The sequence below is a fragment of the Artemia sp. Qi Xiang Cuo genome, chromosome 2 (assembly GCF_049724085.1).
Source record: "Artemia sp. Qi Xiang Cuo chromosome 2, ASM4972408v1, whole genome shotgun sequence".
In the NCBI taxonomy this organism is placed as follows: Eukaryota; Metazoa; Arthropoda; class Branchiopoda; order Anostraca; family Artemiidae; genus Artemia; species Artemia sp. Qi Xiang Cuo.
The window spans coordinates 43806613-43828091 of NC_142795.1; the positions used below are offsets into that span (position 1 = coordinate 43806613).

The 21479-nt window shown below is 34.8% G+C and overlaps 1 protein-coding gene across 1 annotated transcript in view; it reads right to left on the reverse strand.

Annotated features, from left to right (window-relative positions):
• The window catches only part of Kap-alpha1 (karyopherin alpha1), an 80843-nt gene extending 60156 nt beyond the window's left edge, over positions 1 to 20687 (reverse strand). Inside the window, exon 1 of the mRNA XM_089101233.1 lies at positions 20579 to 20687. The gene's annotated coding sequence lies outside the window, so the exon portion shown is untranslated. The remainder of the gene's footprint in view (positions 1 to 20578) is intronic.
• Positions 20688 to 21479: the final 792 nt, after the last annotated feature.

Below are 21479 nucleotides of genomic sequence, written 5' to 3' on the forward strand. Positions count from 1 at the left end.
GAATACAACAAATCATGCAAGATCCTTCTTTTGTAAGGTTTTTGGGTTTGGTCCATAGCCATAGAACTTCGGTTTTGGAGTTGTTCACTATTTTGGAAAATGAAAAAACCCGATTAGGAAGGGTAGACCGACAAAAAAAGCTACTCCTCCACCATGAGATAGAGGGATACCATCTTTGTCTATCCTGGGCTTAAAATGGGAAACTTAATTTTGAATGGAGCAATAGTCTTCAGTTGCAGTCCATTTTCTGGTAAGGCAAGCGATATCCATCTGGTTTTTGTCAAGACTAATTTGAAATTCATCCATTTTATTTACCAGTGACCTTCCATTTGCTGGAAAGATTCTGGGAAATGTGTAGGAGGTGGAGCAACGTATCAAACCAGAGTTTCTTGATTTGTTATTGTAGACTTGTTGTAAGTTCTTAGGTACATTTGATGTAAATAACGGGACTGAGGAGATGGACTGATTTGGCAATTTAAATGGGAGGGAGCTGGAACGTAACATGGAGGTCTTCTGAATGGGTTTGTTCGGTGCTGTTGATAATTCGGATTCCTGTCGCTTTTGATGGATGGTGGGAACAGTGGGCTGGTGTGGCGAACTTCGTTTTTGGCTGCTCAATATTCATAGTGATAATACACGGGAGAGAGTTTGACAGTTGATGATAACTCTTTCTGGTATTATTAAAAAGTTTTTTGAATGCGCCATAGCCATGATTCAAATGAATCCGGTCACAACCAAAACAACGACCACTTTCAAAATAAAACAAACTTTCTGGTGTAATAGTTGGCAGTCAGAGACTTTACACTCACCACCAACATTAAAACTTTTGCAAACATGCAGATATTTACATTTTTTGTCTTTTTTGCAAATATCATTCCAGGCGAATTTGCATACACCCTTATGTGTAGTCAGTTCGTGACCGCTTATCTTGATTGCCTTGACCTTTAGTTCGCATTCATTAGTATCCAACTTCATGTTCTCCAGGTCAGATGAACTCTTAATTATGTTATCCCCAAGGTAACTGAACTTTTGAAAAATACAAGTTTGTTTCATCACCTCTTTGTTACAGGAAACAATGGCATATTTATCCCGGTGGTATTTATCAATGATAATTTCCTGATTTGATCCTCATTAACATCATACGACTTTGGAGGGATTTCATTTAGACGTGACCTAAGGTCTATGATTGCAGATATTTCCTTGCTTATTAATTCTAATTTATCTCTCATTGCTATAAGGAAAAGGGGTGATAAATCCCATAGAGGATTAGAACAATAAGTGCCACAAATAGTAGTTTCAGTCTGACAGGAGGCATTAGATTCGTTGGCTTCGAGATGGTCATTATTACTTGGAAGGTTTGGAGCTAGAGGGGACGATCGAATTTCCATCACAATGTTCGCCAGGTCATTGCCCGATAGACGACGAGGGGGAGTAATTGGGAGAGGCTGGGGTTGACTGGAACAAGTATCAGCAAAAGTAATTAACTTTTTTGGACTATCCTTGTTTAAACTATCCTTTTTCACAGAAAAATCTAGGCATAGCCAACTTTTAGTCCATTGGAAACATTCAATTCCAGCACCATTGTTCGTGGAAATATGATCCACAGTCATTGCATATCAAACAGTTTAACGTTGCCCTGCAGTGACATTCGGGGCATACTCTCCTAGTCATTCTTGGGGTTTAGGATAAAATGAAGTTTAGTCTTTAATTAAGTCCGAATATAATCCTTTTAATTCACACTTGTTCAAAAACTGGGATTTAATCCTTTTAAAGAATAAATATGTCTTAACAGGTCAGAGACTGAATAGCGACTGAAGCATTAGTCCAAAAGTTATTAACTTCAAAATAATTTTGAATGCAGATTACTGATATTTTACTAAAAAATTATACAAAAGAGAGGTGTTAATATTGCTCTGCAATTTTTAAACTCTCAACTTTTACCCTTCTGGTGCAACAGTCTGATAATCAAATTTTTCCATGCTTTAGGGCACTTTTTAGATTTTAACAGCAAATTGAAAAGACTACATAGTATTGTATATAAAAGAACGTGTATATCAAGTGCTTTGTTAAAATCAAGTTTACAGAGTATTTCAAATAGTTACTCCCACATTACATCAGCATCATCATACCCATGAGTTGGATTAACTTCAGGCGTGTCATATTTTCAGTAATGCTTTGGATACTTTTTAATATCAGCTAAAACTGAACTTTCAAATCTTGTTCAATTTTCACAAATAAGTTTTGTAACTCTAAAAGTTTTTTTTCTGTTTGTAATGGCTGAAGATGAAGAATTTGAACTAACCTTGTATTTCTACATGTTTTGTAGCTAAGTAAACTGCTGCAACATTGACATCAATTACCTCTTCAAATATTTTTTTTTGGGGGGGGGGGGCACACACACACTCACTCAGGTATTTGACAATCTTGACCAAGAGAGTTCACTTCACTACTGGCTCAGACAGCAATGTACGATTTACAAAGTTTACATTGTACTGATTTTGATTGCTCTTGGTTCTACATGATGGATATCCTGATGGATATATTCTTGGTTTTTACTGCACATCATATAGCCCATACAAGATCAAGTCTGCTTGCAAAATCTGTAAGTAAGTCAACTAATCAGGCCTAGGGAGCTTCACTGTGTCAATTCTCGCACTTTAAACATATCCAAGTTCTCAAGTTCTCATACAACTTGTTATAGATTCTGGATACAAGTTCTATTTTGAAATTCTGTAGCACATCTCTTGTTGAGGCTTCAATAGTGTTCATAGATTGATTTTTGGCTGTTTCAGGCCCTCCCTCCCCTCTTCTGCTTGCTGTCTGAGAGATCTGCATGTCAATCCATGATACACTTTAAAACTACGGAATATGCACATTAAGAATACTATAGCTGATTTACAAAAGAAGGCAGAATAATAGATGGCGTTAGCAAAGAAATCAAATTTAAATCCTGCTAAAATTCTTGGAGATTACAAAAAAAAAACTGGCACATCACCAAACAGTATCAGTAGAGGAAACTAAACAAATTGGACAAGAACCTTATATGAATAAAATAATAAAATTCACTCTTCAACAAAGCATAATGCCTAGACACAATAAGACTAGACATATCAAGAGGGCAAGAATGCCATCCCTTCATTTTAAGCAAGGGACTTCAATTATACATTTTTCCTTGAATTTTTTGTAGTAGTGAGAGCTAAAATACTTTTGAATTTCAAATAAAACTGTTCTATGGAACCTTTTGTCCTTTGCACTAATGAATTTACTTAAGCAAGCATTCCACAAGCAGGGACAAAGGTAAGGGGGGGCAAAGTTTCAAGATGTTGGTGTGCAGTGCCAACACCTTGGAATTTAACAGAGGTTTTTAGTTTAATTTAGCTGATGTGTCAGCATTTGTTGGCACACTGGACAATTTTGTAAGCACATTCTTTATATCCCCTCCCAACTCAAAACCCATGAGAGGTAAATTTAAACTTTCCCCCCACCCCCTTAATGTTCAAATATATACCCTGAATTGGTATATATTGGGATGGGGGCTAAAATTCATTTCCTACCAAAATGATTAGGCCTATTATATTTGTAATGAGCATAAAAAAAGGCATTGAGTGGTATATTCACTTTATTTGTAACTGACCTTTGATGGTAAATTTTTACCAAATCATATTATTGACTTACAAATAAAGTGATTATACCACTTGATGCCTTTTTTATGCTCTTTATGAATATAATAATTATTTTGGTAGGAAATGAATTTTAGCCCCCATCCCAATATATACCAATTCAGGGTATATATTTGAACATTAGGGGGGTGGGGGAAAGTTTAAATTTACCTCTCATTTACATCATAAATAAAATTTACCCTCACCCCCCTAATGTGCAAATATATACCCTGTATTGGTATATGTAGGGGCGAGGCTAAAATTCCCAAAAGATACTTAACTGATCAACATTGTACTTCCTTGTATTTTTTGGTAAATATATACCAAATCATATTATTGGGTTAGGAATAAAGTGAATACACCATTTGATGCCTTTTTTTATGCTGATTATGAATATAATAATCATTTCTATCAGAAATGATTTCAGTCATTTTCCCATAATTTATTTTCTTATAGTCATAATGTATTAATAAATAATAAACAAAAATGTTTCAAAATAATAAAATTATTTGGCATTTTTTTCAAATTGCATACACACAGAGAAATGTATTTACAAAACGTAAAGAAAGTAAACAAAACACACAAATACAAGGAAAACATTTAATTAAAAAATATAATGAAGTCAATCTGATCTTTTGCTTTGCATTTCATTGGCCAGAGCTTCATAATTAGGAGCATATGATGATAATACTGTTAGCAGACAATCATAAAGATGCTCATTGGTGAGTCAAGATCTATATCTTGAATTTATTAAGTTCATGTTTGAAAACAATGATTTGCATAAATATGTCAAACTGAAAAATGATTCAATTTTATATGCCACTTTTTTCAACAATGGGAACTTTTCTCTATCCACTGCATTCCAAAAGTCCTCTGACATTAAGAATTTTTGCAAAATATCATTCTTATTTAGGTCCAAAATTTCTAACTCTAGTTCTTCTGTCTTACCTTGAACAAAATCTGCAATACATGCGGCTATTTCCGTAATATTTATTTGGCAAGTAAAAGGATTGATACAGAAGGAAACTATTGGCTCAATATGTTTAAACTGCAAAAATCTCTCTTCAAACTGTTTTTTTAACTCTTGAAGATGCTAAATAAATAATGTCTCATTTAATTCATTGTCACCTAGCATTTTCTTCATATGTGGGAAATGCACAATAGAATTGATCTGCAGATGCAATATCAACAAATCCAATTTAGCTTTAAATGACTACAGAGCTTATCATTTCAGATATGCTTTTGTCTTTACCCTGCAGCTCCAAATTTAAAGAATTCAATTTTTCCATGATGTCTGTGAGAAATCCCAAATCAATCAGCCAGCCAGAGTCAGCTAGTTCATAATAATTTTCCTTCCTATTGTTTATAAATGTTTTTATTTCTTCACACAGTTATACACAGATAATACACAGTGGTAGGACATGAAGTTTGAAAATGAATCATCCTTCATGCAGAGGGCAGTAAATCCTTTTTTTACCCATCATTGCTGACACCCCATCAGTGGTTATTGCAGACAGCTTGTGCAAAGCCATATTTATTGACGTGGCATATGTTTTGAATGTATTATAAATATCCTGTCCCCTTGTCTGTCCTTTCATAGGTAATATTTGTAACATATCCTCTTTTACTGTGAAGTTACTAAACACCATTCTCACCATAACTGCTAACTGTGCAGTGTCTGATATATCTGTTGACTTGTCAAATTGTAGCAAAAACCAGTTACATATTTCCAAATCAGTTTTTAAATGAGTTTGTATGTCTGTTGAAATTGCATGTATTCTTCTTGTGACTGTGTTAGTTGAAAACTGTAAGTCTTGTATTGCTGAGATAATCTAACGTTTGTTAGAAAATCCATCAAACAAACAATTAGCACTAGTCAAAGTTCCTTAAACAACTCACCATCAATGAAAAGTTTCTTCTTTTTTGTGAGCATGTGAGATATTTTGAAAGAAGCAATAGGGGCCTTTTTAGAATTTTCCACATGTCCAATGAAAACAGTCTGTTGTGCTGTTAGACTTAATTTTATATTACAATTTTATTTTCTTTCTTACTTCTGATTTAAGAGGATAATTTCACATTAAAAGTGCCATGATTTATCTGAAAGTGTTGTTCAACTTTATGTTTTTTTGGCACTGCAATGCTACTACCACACAACAAACAAACGCATTTATTTTTCAAATTAATGAAACAATATGATTCCTCCCAGTCAGTGTTAAGATTATAGGCTCGTTGTCTTTTACTCGGTCCACTCATTTTAGTGCTAAAATAAATAATAAAAAAAAACTAATGACTGAACTACAATATAATATCAATGTTATAGTGCAAGTCTGTTCTGCATTATATGCATAAGTATATTATAACAAGAACTATAGCTATCTCCTCAACAAAATGGTTTATTCAAGATCATCGCTTATGAATACAATAAATAACGCACCTTGCTTTTAGCTTGTTAATTTTTTTTATTTTATAGAAAACTCCTAATTTGTGTTTTTTCTGACAAACATGTCTCTTATCAAACTGTCGCAACCCGAACAGGGCAGCAATCACAATGACAACAACACAGTTAAAGGCGGGGAATGCTTTTTGCACAACACTCCATGTACACACAGAAAATCCAAAGTGAGCTGATGATTGCAGAAGGAATCAGAATTATGTGCCTTGTGATTTGCTGCCTTGGGCTCTTATTGGATCAGTTCATGGTGTTCGTTCTATTTGTTTACTTTGGGTTTTCTGTGTGTACAAGGTGTGATGTGCAAATGGCATTAGCCATTCCAGGATAGTGTAAATAGTGCAGTCTGGCTTGCCGCTAGACAAGCTGGGCCAAGTAATAAACATATTTAATAAACCTAGGTAGTCAAAAAAGAATTAAATATTTAACAAATGAATAAAAATAAATCATATTTTAAGATAACGTTTATGAAAAAATTCTGTCTCTGTCAAATAGTGAGAGGCGAGCACATACAAATTGTTCCACAGGCGCCATGGCACCTGCAGAACAATTCATCACAAGATTGCATCACATGAAGTGCCTTAAGTGTAAGTTGTAAGGTTACACCAGAATAGGTTTCCCTGTCGTGTGAACAGGGGTGCAGCTTGGGTTTTGAGTTGGGAGGGGATATAAAGAATGTGCTTACAAAATTGTCCAGTGTGCCAACAAATGCTGACACATCAGCTAAATTAAACTAAAAACCTCTGTTAAATTCCAAGGTGTTGGCACTGCACACCAACATCTTGAAACTTTGCCCCCCCCCTTACCTGTGTCCCTGCGTGTGGAATGCTTGCTTAAGTAAATTCATTAGTGCAAAGGACAAAAGGTTCCATAGAACAGTTTTATTTGAAATTCAAAAGTATTTTAGCTCTCACTACTACAAAAAATTCAAGGAAAAATGTATAATTGAAGTCCCTTGCTTAAAATGAAGGGATGGCATTCTTGCCCTCTTGATATGTCTAGTCTTATTGTGTCTAAGCATTATGCTTTGTTGAAGAGTGAATTTTATTATTTTATTCATATAAGGTTCTTGTCCAATTTGTTTAGTTTCCTCTACTGATACTGTTTGGTGATGTGCCAGTTTTTTTTTTGTAATCTCCAAGAATTTTAGCAGGATTTAAATTTGATTTCTTTGCTAACGCCATCTATTATTCTGCCTTCTTTTGTAAATCAGCTATAGTATTCTTAATGTGCATATTCCGTAGTCTTAAAGTGTATCATGGATTGACATGCAGATCTCTCAGACAGCAAGCAGAAGAGGGGAGGGAGGGCCTGAAACAGCCAAAAATCAATCTATGAACACTATTGAAGCCTCAACAAGAGATGTGCTACAGAATTTCCACAGGAAATTGATGAAAAATCTGATGAATCCCCACTAGAGAGGACTAAACATTGCTCACAGCCTGAAAAAAGGTAGCTAACTTAGGTAACAAAAAATATCTTACCCATAAGGCCCTTGCATTATCTATAAAAGTCAGATGATCCAAATTGTCAAAGGCTTTGCTAATATCAGAAAAAAACAGCCTCAACGTAGGAACTATTCAACTCAAGATGTTTGAAAATAGTATCAAGTATATAAATTAAGCAATGCGTGGTGCTATGATTCGGCCTAAGGCCAAACTGATTTGGGTTGATTTTATCATGAATACCGTAAAAAAGGAAATGGTAAATAAAACTTTCAAAGATTTTGGAGAAAATGGGGGTTTTTGATATTGGTCTTAAGTCAGAGGGAACTTTTGGGGTCTTAGTTTTTGGTATAGGAGATATAATAGCTCGTTTAAAACACACTGGAAAAATACCATCTACAAAACATTGGTTAAAAATAGCAGTTAGAGGTAAACTTAAATACTGGGCACATTCCACAATCAATTTTGTAGGGATATCACCTGGGTATACTGACTTATTTGTATCAAGAATTTCGAGTTTAAGTTGAGTCTGATGAATTTCAATCACAGGAATGTCACTCACTGCACTGTTGGCCGGCATATGCTGGAGTGGCAGGTGAATTTTACAAATTGAAGCAAAATGATCATTTATGAAATCCGCACGCACTGGGTCACCATTACCGTCCAGTAAAAAAAATTTTGAAGAGACCTCTCCTATCAAATCTTTGAGGGTTTTGTGGAATTTCTTAGGGTCAGAATACAATAAATTATTGGGGACGTGCGCATCATGCTCCTTCATTGCTTTAAGGATTTTGTTAACAACGATGTTTCTAAGTTTTCGAATTTCTTGGAAAAATCCTTCGTTAAAGAGTTTATCACGTTCATTTATTAGGTACAAAAATTTTTTTATTTATCCACGGTTTGCAGTTAGATTTGCGAGTTTTCACTGGAAAGGTGTCACAATACAACTGGAAAAGTTCCGCTGAAAACTTAGAAGCCATTTCATTACCACTGGTAAGACATACGATATTGGCCCAAGATTTAGAACTAAGTTTTAATTTGAAATGGGCAACCTTCTCGTCAGTAATGAGTCTATAAGAGTAACTGATAAATTGCTTAGGTGGAAAGGAAGATAAGGGGGTCCAAAAGATGCATAGATGATCATTTGCCCCTAATGGAGGGGCCACATTGGGGACACAGAAGTAATCTTCAATGTTGGTAAAAATTAAGTCTAGGGTTTTATCACCGCGTGTAGGCGAATTGACCACTTGATCAAGGCTAAGAGCAGAGCTAAGCCACTTTTGGTCTAGCTCATTAAAATCACCACATAATGTAATTGCAGCATAAGGATACTTGCAGCGAATTCTGTCAGTATAATGTTGCAGATATGCCGTCAGCTCCTTCTTAAATCCACTACGAGGAGGGTAATAAATAATAAAAAAAAATCATGCAAGATACTTCTTTTGGGAGGTTTTTGGGTTTGGTCCATAGCCATAGAACTTCGGTTTTGGAGTTGTTCACTATTTTGGAAAATGAAAAAACCCGATTAGGAAGGGTAGACCGACAAAAAAAGCTACTCCTCCACCCTGAGATAGAAGGATACCATCTTTGTCTATCCTGGGCTTAAAATGGAAAACTTAATTTTGAATGGAGCAATAGTCTTCAGTTTCAGTCCATTTTCTGGTAAGGCAAGCAATATCCATCTGGTTTTTGTCTAGACTAATTTGAAGTTCATACATTTTATTTACCAGTGACCTTACATTCGCTAGAAGGATTCTGGGAAATGTGTAGGAGGAGCAGCAATGTATCAAACCAGGGTTTCCTGATTTGTTATTGTAGACTTGTTGTAAGTTCTTGGGTTCAATTGATGTAAATAACGGGACTGAGGAGATGGACTAATTTGGCAATTTAAATGGGAGGGAGCTGGAACGTAACATGGAGGTCTTCTGAATGGGTTTCTTCGGTGATGTTGATAATTCGGATTCCTGTCGCTTTTGAGGGCTGGTGGGAACAGTGGGCTGGTGTGGCGAACTTCGTTTTTGGCTGCTCAATATTCATAGTGATAATACACGGGAGAGAGTTTGACAGTTGATGATAACTCTTTCTGGTATTATTAAAAAGTTTTTTGAATGCGCCATAGCCATGATTCAAATGAATCCGGTCACAACCAAAACAACGACCACTTCCAAAATAAAACAAACTTTCTGGTGTAATAGTTGGCAGTCAGAGACTTTACACTCACCCCCAACATTAAAACTTTTGCAAACATGCAGATATTTACATTTTTTGCCTTTTTTGCAAATATCATTCCAGGCGAATTTGCATACACCCTTATGTGTAGTCAGTTCGTGACCGCTTATCTTGATTGCCTTGACCTTTAGTTCGCATTCATTAGTATTCAACTTCATGTTCTCCAGGTCAGATGAACTCTTAATTATGTTATCCCCAAGGTAACTGAACTTTTGAAAAATACAAGTTTGTTTCATCACCTCTTTGTTACAGGAAACAATTGCATATTTATCCGGGTGGTATTTATCAATGATAATTTCCTGATTTGATCCTCATTAACATCAGACGACTTTTGAGGGGTTTCACTTAGACGTGACCTAAGGTCTATGATTGCAGATATTTCCTTGCTTATTAATTCTAATTGATCTCTAATTGCTATAAGGAAAAGGGGTGATAAGTCCAATAGAGGATTAGAACAATAAGTGCCACAAATAGTAGTTTCAGTCTGACAGGAGGCATTAGATTCGTTGGCTTTGAGATGGTCATTATTACTTGGAAGGTATGGAGCTAGAGGGAGTGATCGAATTTCCATCACAATGTTCGTCTGGTCATTGCCCGATAGACGACGAGGGGGAGTAATTGGGAGAGGCGGGGGTTGACTGGAATAAGTATCAGCAAAAGTAATTACCTTTTTTGGACTATCCTTGTTTAAACTATCCTTTTTCACAGAAAAATCTAGGCATAGCCAACTTTTAGTCCATTGGAAACATTCAATTCCAGCACCATTGTTCGTTGAAATATGATCCACAGTCATTGCATATCAAACAGTTTAACGTTGCCCTGCAGCGACATTCGGGGCATACTCTCCTAGTCATTCTTGGGGTTTAGGATAAAATGAAGTTTAGTCTCTAATTAAGTCTAAACATAATCCTTTTAATTCACACCTGTTCAAAAACTGGGATTTAATCCTTTTAAAGAATAAATATGTCTTAACAGGTCAGAGACTGAATAGCGACTGAAGCATTAGTCCAAAAGTTATTAACTTCAAAATAATTTTGAATGCAGATTACTGATATTTTACTAAAAAATTATACAAAAGAGAGGTGTTAATATTGCTCTGCAATTTTTAAACTCTCAACTTTTACCCTTCTGGTGCAACAGTCTGATAATCAAATTTTTCCATGCTTTAGGGCACTTTTTAGATTTTAACAGCAAATTGAAAAGACTACATAGTATTGTATATAAAAGAACGTGTATATCAAGTGCTTTGTTAAAATCAAGTTTACAGAGTATTTCAAATAGTTACTCCCACATTACATCAGCATCATCATACCCATGAGTTGGATTAACTTCAGGCGTGTCATATTTTCAGTAATGCTTTGGATACTTTTTAATATCAAATCTTGTTCAATTTTCACAAATAAGTTTTGTAACTCTAAAAGTTTTTTTTCTGTTTGTAATGGCTGAAGATGAAGAATTTGAACTAACCTTGTATTTCTACATGTTTTGTAGCTAAGTAAACTGCTGCAACATTGACATCAATTACCTCTTCAAATATTTTTTTTTTGGGGGGGGGGGGCACACACACACTCACTCAGGTATTTGACAATCTTGACCAAGAGAGTTCACTTCACTAGTGGCTCAGACAGCAATGTACGATTCAAAAAGTTTACATTGTACTGATTTTGATTGCTCTTGGTTCTACATGATGGATATCCTGATGGATATATTCTTGGTTTTTACTGCACATCATATAGCCCATACAAGATCAAGTCTGCTTGCAAAATCTGTAAGTAAGTCAACTAATCAGGCCTAGGGAGCTTCACTGTGTCAATTCTCGCACTTTAAACATATCCAAGTTCTCAAGTTCTCATACAACTTGTTATAGATTCTGGATACAAGTTCTATTTTGAAATTCTGTAGCACATCTCTTGTTGAGGCTTCAATAGTGTTCATAGATTGATTTTTGGCTGTTTCAGGCCCTCCCTCCCCTCTTCTGCTTGCTGTCTGAGAGATCTGCATGTCAATCCATGATACACTTTAAGACTACGGAATATGCACATTAAGAATACTATAGCTGATTTACAAAAGAAGGCAGAATAATAGATGGCGTTAGCAAAGAAATCAAATTTAAATCCTGCTAAAATTCTTGGAGATTACAAAAAAAAACTGGCACATCACCAAACAGTATCAGTAGAGGAAACTAAACAAATTGGACAAGAACCTTATATGAATAAAATAATAAAATTCACTCTTCAACAAAGCATAATGCTTAGACACAATAAGACTAGACATATCAAGAGGGCAAGAATGCCATCCCTTCATTTTAAGCAAGGGACTTCAATTATACATTTTTCCTTGAATTTTTTGTAGTAGTGAGAGCTAAAATACTTTTGAATTTCAAATAAAACTGTTCTATGGAACCTTTTGTCCTTTGCACTAATGAATTTACTTAAGCAAGCATTCCACAAGCAGGGACAAAGGTAAGGGGGGGCAAAGTTTCAAGATGTTGGTGTGCAGTGCCAACACCTTGGAATTTAACAGAGGTTTTTAGTTTAATTTAGCTGATGTGTCAGCATTTGTTGGCACACTGGACAATTTTGTAAGCACATTCTTTATATCCCCTCCCAACTCAAAACCCAAGCTGCACCCCTGTTCACACGACAGGGAAACCTATTCTGGTGTAACCTTACAACTTACACTTAAGGCACTTCATGTGATGCAATCTTGTGATGAATTGTTCTGCAGGTGCCATGGCGCCTGTGGAACAATTTGTATGTGCTCGCCTCTCACTATTTGACAGAGACAGAATTTTTTCATAAACGTTATCTTAAAATATGATTTATTTTTATTCATTTGTTAAATATTTAATTCTTTTTTGACTACCTAGGTTTATTAAATATGTTTATTACTTGGCCCAGCTTGTCTAGTGGCAAGCCAGACTGCACTATTTACACTAGCATGGAATGGCTAGTGCCATTTGCACATCACACCTTGTACACACAGAAAACCCAAAGTAAACAAATAGAACGAACACCATGAACTGATCCAATAAGAGCCCAAGGCAGCAAATCACAAGGCACATAATTCTGATTCCTTCTGCAATCATCAGCTCACTTTGGATTTTCTGTGTGTACATGGAGTGTTGTGCAAAAAGCATTCCCTGCCTTTAACTGTGTTGTTGTCATTGTGATTGCTGCCCTGTTTGGGTTGCGACAGTTAGATTAGAGACATGTTTGTCAGACAAAACACAAATTAGGAGTTTTCTATAAAAAAAAAAATTAACAGGCTAAAAGCAAGGTGCGTTATTTATTGTATTCATAAGCAATGATCTTGAATAAACTATTTTGTTGAGGAGATAGTTATATTTCTTGTTATAATATACTTATGCATATAATGCAGAACAGACTTGCACTATAACATTGATATTATATTGTAGTTCAGTCATTAGTTTTTTTTTATTATTTATTTTAGCACTAAAATGAGTGGACCGAGTAAAAGACAACGAGCCTATAATCTTAACACTGACTGGGAGGAATCATATTGTTTCATTAATTGGAAAAATAAATGCGTTTGTTTGTTGTGTGGTAGTAGCATTGCAGTGCCAAAAAAACATAAAGTTGAACAACACTTTCAGATAAATCATGGCACTTTTAATGTGAAATTATCCTCTTAAATCAGAAGTAAGAAAGAAAATAAAATTGTAATATAAAATCAAGTCTAACAGCACAACAGACTGTTTTCATTAGACATGTGGAAAATTCTAAAAAGGCCCCTATTGCTTCTTTCAAAATATCTCACATGCTCACAAAAAAGAAGAAACTTTTCATTGATGGTGAGTTGTTTAAGGAACTATTTTTGACTAGTGCTAATTGTTTGTTTGATGGATTTTCTAACAAACGTTAGATTATCTCAGCAATACAAGACTTACAGTTTTCAACTAACACAGTCACAAGAAGAATACATGCAATTTCAACAGACATACAAACTCATTTAAAAACTGATTTGGAAATATGTGACTGGTTTTTGCTACAATTTGACAAGTCAACAGATATATCAGACACTGCACACTTAGCAGTTATGGTAAGAATGGTGTTTAGTAACTTCACAGTAAAAGAGGTTATGTTACAAATATTACCTATGAAAGGACAGACAAGGGGACAGGATATTTATAATACATTCAAAACATATGCCACGTCAATAAATATGGCTTTGCACAAGCTGTCTGCAATAACCACTGATGGGGTGTCAGCAATGATGGGTAAAAAAAGGATTTACTGCCCTCTGCATGAAGGATGATTCATTTTCAAACTTCATGTCCTACCACTGTGTATTATCCACCAGGATAATTTTGCTTTGTAAAACTTTGCCATTTGAACATGTCATGAAAAAAGGTTACATAAATAATCAATTCGATTCAAGCAGCTCCTTTGCAATGCCAACTTTTCAAGGCCCTGTTAGAAGATACTGAAGATAAAGAACATGATCTTATTCTGTATACTGAAGTATGTTGGATCAGTAAAGGAAGGTTTTTACAATATTTGCGAGTTTAATTGAAGAAATAAAAACATTTATAAACAATAGGAAGGAAAATTATTATGAACTAGCTGACTCTGGCTGGCTGATTGATTTGGGATTTCTCACAGACATCATGGAAAAATTGAATTCTTTAAATTTGGAGCTGCAGGGTAAAGACAAAAGCATATCTGAAATGATAAGCTCTGTAGTCATTTAAAGCTAAATTGGATTTGTTGATATTGCATCTGCAGATCAATTCTATTGTGCATTTCCCACATATGAAGAAAATGCTAGGTGACAATGAATTAAATGAGACATTATTTATTTAGCATCTTCAAGAGTTAAAAGAACAGTTTGAAGAGAGATTTTTACAGTTTAAACATATTGAGCCAATAGTTTCCTTCTGTATCAATCCTTTTACTTGCCAAATAAATGTTATGGAAATAGCTGCATGTATTGCAGATTTTGTTCAAGGTAAGACAGAAGAACTAAAGTTAGAAATTTTGGACCTAAATAAGAATGATATTTTGCAAAAATTCTTAATGTCAGAGGACTTTTGGAATGCAGTGGATAGAGAAAAGTTCCCATTGTTGAAAAAAGTGGCATATAAAATTGAATCATTTTTCAGTTTGACATATTTATGCAAATCATTGTTTTCAAACATGAACTTAATAAATTCAAGATATAGATCTTGACTCACCAATGAGCATCTTTATGACTGTCTGCTAACAGTATTATCATCATATGCTCCTAATTATGAAGCTCTGGCCAATGAAATGCAAAGCAAAAGATCAGATTGACTTCATTATATTTTTTAATTAAATGTTTTCTTTGTATTTGTGTGTTTTGTTTACTTTCTTTACGTTTTGTAAATACATTTCTCTGTGTGTATGCAATTTGAAAAAAATGCCAAATAGTTTTATTATTTTGAAACATTTTTGTTTATTATTTATTAATACATTATGACTATAAAAAATAAATTATGGGAAAATGACTGAAATCATTTCTGATAGAAATGATTATTATATTTATAATCAGCATAAAAAAAGGCATCAAATGGTGTATTCACTTTATTCCTAACCCAATAATATGATTTGGTATATATTTACCAAAAAATACAAGGAAGTACAATGTTGATCAGTTAAGTATCTTTTTTGGGAATTTTAGCCCTCGCCCCTACATATACCAATTCAGGGTATATATTTGCACATTAGGGGGGTGGGGGTAAATTTTATTTCTGATGTAAATGAGAGGTAAGTTTAAACTTTCCCCCCACCCCCTAATGTTCAAATATATACCCTGAATTGGTATATATTGGGATGGGGGCTAAAATTCATTTCCTACCAAAATGATTAGGCCTATTATATTCATAAAGAGCATAAAAAAGGCATCAAGTGGTATAATCACTTTATTTGTAAGTCAATAATATGATTTGGTAAAAATTTACCATCAAAGGTCAGTTACAAATAAAGTGAATATACCACTCAATGCCTTTTTTTATGCTCTTTACAAATATAATAGGCCTAATCATTTTGGTAGGAAATGAATTTTACCCCCACCCATATTTATATAATTTGGGGTATATATTTGCACATTAGGGGGGTGGGGGTAAATTTTGTTTCTGATGTAAATGAGAGGTAAGTTTAAACTTCCCCCCCCCCCCTCGACCCCGGCGCCGCGCCAGCGGAGCGCCCGCACGCCGCCGACGCGCGGCCCGGTCGAACGCCAAAGGCGCGCCGCCGCCGGCACGGGCGGCGGCGTTCGGTCGAGATTAAATTAATTTTGCGGCAATTCTTTATTGTGTCAACCGCAAAGTCGGAGCTTTTCTTTCTCGTGTGGTTTAGTATTTCGATTTCCCTGATCAAAAATCCAGCAGTGCTTGCACTATCCCCGAATTTTTGAGTATTTCCCCGAAAATCTATGCGTCACCCCAAAAAAAAATTGGTTCTCCAAATCCCCGAAAATCTATGCGTCACCCCCCCCAAAAAAAGGTTCCCCAAATCCCCGAAAATCACGCAATCACGGTACCACCCCTAGCGATTTATCACCAGTGACTTTCCCTGCCAAATATTACTTTGCATACCATAGTTCTTCAATTCTCTCTTGTTCATTAATTTTCGTCTCTTTTGTTACTTTGCATATAAACCAGACAGATGCAATACGCAATTGCAAATATTGCAATATACACAGTTCTTCATATGTTGACAAAAAACAGTATGGTGTTTATGAAATGAGTTTAAATCATTTTGAATGTAATTTCCCAATCACTATTTCTAACATAGCTTGTAGTCAAAAATTTTATTTTCAAGTTGAATAGAATTATAGAATGAATTCACTACTATACAGCTTCAGCCTTCAGTTGGATTTTTAAATTGACAGCCGACATATTGTTTCTACAGCTTAATTTAAAGTTTGCATTTTTTTTTTTTTTTTTTTTTTTTTTTGCTGTTTTTAGATAAGATTTTCTTAATGTTTAATACTCAGTTGTTGAACGCCTGAATGTTTAATACTCAATTGTTCGGAAGCTACCCCAAAAATATTACCCATAAATAAATTGTAAAATATTGCCGATAGGGGGGGGATAGGGGGCTATCATTTTTAAGTGATAATACCCTTTTTTTTATTGAAAGTAGGGATGCCAAAAGGATAATTATTTTTTTCATTTAAAGTGGAGACAGAGGAAAATGATATCAAATTCCCTGGGAAACCATTGAAATATTTCAATAGACCCAGGGTCCCCATTAAGACTTGTTCATTGTCTTGGATATTTTGCGATTTCTCATAGGCTACTGGTCTAATTTGGCTTTTGTGTGTGCTCCCTTTTAATTAGATTCTTTGGATCTTATTGAATGCCACAGCGAATCTATGACTCAGTTTTCCAATAATTTGAGGTATATCTGAATAATTTTCGACATTTTTGTTGTTGTCTTTGTACCCCTTTACTCATACCCTCAATTTTTTTCAAGGAACACTAAGCTGTTTAACGTTATTTTGCGTGTCTACCTGTTTAACGTTATTTTGCGTGACCTAGTTAATTATTAAGTAACTTATTTTTCTAATGAAAGCTGAGACGGTACCCTATCAAGGTGGTATCCAGAGGGGGCGGGTGGTAAGGGGGTATTACATTTAATTGATAATATCTCTAAACTTTATTATTGAAAGCAGGGATCCCAAAAAGTTTTTTTTTAATTTAAACCAGAGACGGCATTTTATCAAGGTGGTATCCAGGGGGGGGGTAGTGAGCTATCATATTTAAATGATAATACCTTGATTTTTTTTTTGAAAGCAGGGGTGCCAATAAGTTAATTATTTTTTTTTTTTTTAAAGCAGAGACGATGTCCTATCAAGATAGTATCCATAGGGGGGGGGCATAGGGAGTTATTATATTTAGGTGATAGTACCTTGGTTTATTTTTTTTTTGAAAGCAGGGATGCCAAAAAGTTGAAAAGTTGACAAAAATTAACAAGATTTTTGTGAGTTATACTTGATACAGCACTTGCATGGTCTTATTGTCCAAAGGGAAAGGGACATATGCATCCAACCCGTTTTTTTTCTTATTGATGAAACGGGTTTAATCTGAAAATGTCCATTCATAAGTACCAGGCAGATTCACACTAAAACAAATTGGTGTGACAAAAGTGATATTGACATCCCCACCTAACGTTGTGCTCAAGTGACAATGGTGCCCTTGGTCCAGTGCCCAAGTTACATTAAAAGGCCAGGTCATAATAAAAGCTTTCATTTTGGGAGGTTCAAGGAGGAGTCTTTGACAGTCTTATGACCTCAGAATACTAGATGTTGCAACATTCTTACATATCTACAGTGGTTTAAAAAATTCAATCACCCCACAAATGATTACCAAAAATATGCACAAATATAACATTTGGAATATTATAACACTTTTTTCAAAGCTTTGAAGAAAAGGCTAAATACCCCTAACTATGCTTGAAAGCTATTTTAAAAAGAAACTCTTTGGAGATTTCCATGGAAATGATCATAGAAGAAGCTTTGAGCCTGGGTGGGAATCTAAGAGGAGTCTTCAAGTATTTTGACCACAGGTGACTTATTGGTGCAACTTTCTTAAATTTGGTAGTTTTTGTGAGCATTTGGAAATCAAAGCTTAAACTCAATAATTGATACTAAGTGTCCTAACATTTTGCTTGGATTAAAAGTGACAAACTAGGACAAAAATCTCAACATCTTCCTGGAGCTACTTCAGTCTGCATATTATTTCGTTTAATTACATTTAAAATGGATGAGCTTTTCATTTTTTACCAGAAAATAGCTGGGATTTAATTTTTCTTCATACTGAATAAACCATTAAGTATTTTTTGCTTCATTGTAATTGAAGTGTTCTCATGTGAAGTGTCCGTCATGTATGTTTCAATTTGATAAATTTACTCCTTTTAGATGCAGTTTATAATTTGACTGATATTAGGTGTTTATCAATTTATAATTTGGAATGAATCCCCAAAGGAAAAAAAAACAAATAATGTCCAAAAGAGCAGCCAAAAGCAATAAAAAAGCAGCAGTTCAGCCTTAGCCTACATGACATATATTCTATAAAGAAGCCAAAAAACTCTAAGATGATCAATATCAAAGTTGACCATTTCAACTGTTTTAAAGGGGACAAAACAGATTTAGGCAAAGGGCATTATGAAAAAATTAAGCTTCTAAGTTCAAAGTTATATTCAAAGTTTTTACCCAGATAACTGACAAATTTTGTGATACAGTATTTGAAGTTGTATATGCAGTAATGCTCGATGAAAAAACTACTAATTTTGATAATTATTTATATTAAGAATACATAACTAATAGATAATTCAACTACTTGTATTATGCAATGGTTCTGAAACGCCACAGCTATTTTGTTTCTACCACATTTCTACTTCTCTTGATGAATAACGAAGAAGACCAGATTCAAGCCAGCAACTTGTGAATTTTTGAACTCATGAATAGGCTCAAATCTGTTGTAAATCTAAGCTGTGATTTGAGAAAGACTGATGAAAACATTAATGTTTGCGGTCCACATTGATCACGCCAGCAGCTCACTGCTGACATCTTACCAGCAGCACACCGCCAACATCTTACCGGCAGTGCTGCATGCTGTTTTTGGCCCCACTGCTGCCAGTCTTCCCTCATCAGTGTGGCGCCGGGGTCTACCCCCCACCCTTCTAATGTGCAAATATATACCCTGAATTGGTATATTTTGAATTGGTAATATATACCCTGAACTGAATTGGCAAACTATGCAACCTATTGCAAAATACTTGATAACTTCAATTCAAAATCAACGGACTCAAAAATTTCAAAAATCAACTTGATCAAAAATTTGGGGGGGGGGGTTCAAACCAGGTAACCCCCCCCCCCTGGATACAGCCTTGGTGGGCTGAAATTCATTTCTGACAAAAATGATTATTATATTTGTAAAGAGCATAAAAAAGGCATCAAGTGGTGTATTCACTTTATTTGTAAATCAATCATATGATTTGGTAAATATTTACCAGGGTAGGTACTTCAAAATACCTTCTTGGGACATACTTTGGTCAATATATACAAAATCATATTATTGAGTTAGGACTAAAGTGAATACACCATTCGATGCCTTTTTTTATGCTGATTACGAATATAATAAGCATTTCTATTGGAAATGAATTTCAGCCCCCCCCCCTATATAGGCTATACCGAACCTAACCTAACCCAACTTAACCTAACCCTGAATTGGCATATATAGGGGGGGGGCTGAAATTCATTTCCGATAGGAATGATTATTATATTCGTAATCAGCATAAAAAAAAGGCATCAAATAGTGTATTCACTTTAATCCTAACTCAATAATATGATTTCGTAGATATTGACCCATACTTTAGCCTCTAGACCCATCCCTGAAAGTGTCAGTTTCATAACATAACCCTTTCCCAAGATAGCCAAAAGTAGCTAAAGTAGAATTTTACCCTCCTTTTGGTCTGGCATATCTCCTTCTGAAGAACTGGTATTCTAGACCTTTGCCAAAAAGGTATTAAAATGCATTTGCCTTGTCTGTAGGCTATGTCAGTAACAGAATCATGTATGAATTTACTCTTTAAAAGGAGCAACAAATAGCCTGATAAGCTTGAAACTAGTAAATTAATCGAAAAAACCAAAAATATGACTTTAACATGAATTTTTATACTTATAAACCTGAAGATTGTTGCTATGGTAGTGATAGGCTAGCCTAGGATATTACTGCCCTTTTAATGCATATTCAGAGACTAAAACATTCTTCCGGCTGAAACAACTTTTTTAATAAAATGACTTACTCTAGAACTCCTTTGATCAAAAACTAAACAGAAAGCAAGGCCAATGGCTTTAGACTTGTTCTAAGGATAAATTAAGTTTGGGAATTGCCTATTTATGACTTAGATATACGTAAATACACGAAAACAGTGTTTTAGATATTCAAACAAAAAACTGAAATTATACGATTTCTTTGCCTTATAGAATCAGTTTCAATTCTATATAAAAAATATCGAAGTATAAGCTTATATACGTATCCATTACGGACAATATAGAATGCTACCTTTATTTTTGTTAGTTATTCTAGATGGCAACAATTAAAATCAAATTACTTTTGCAGACAGTAGGGTCCTCTAATGTGCTGAATTTGATATTGTAATTTTCATCAAGATCACCTCACCTGCCCTTGTGAGGATGTTATTCCCTTTTATAAAATCTGGCAAATGCTCTTATGCTTGCAACTTATGATGGGTGGCCTTAAACATGGAAGACTTGGAATCCCTACAAAAATTCAATTCTTTTCATGTATAGAAAATTACTAAAACTCCTTTTTTAGAGTTTTGATTACTATTATCACGAATTGCTCCTTACTTACAGCTTGTACTGTAACCGCGAAGCATTTGAAAATCATTCTACGTTATTTTACATTGCTGATATAAAATAACTCAATACTTTAATACTTTACATCTCAGTCTATTTTGAAGCATGAATTACCCAGTGGTGTCAATTCAGGAAAGTTAAGGGGGCGGGGAATATTAGTCCTTTTTCAATGAAGATACAAAAGAGAAATTTTTCAGTGACAATACCCAAAACCTAGCGAGTGATCGTAAAACAAAATAGGGGGACGCATGCCCACATTTGCCACCCAATTGGGTGCTCTCTGGTACCACTAAAGTGTTTGAACAGTAGCTCTTACAAGTTTTA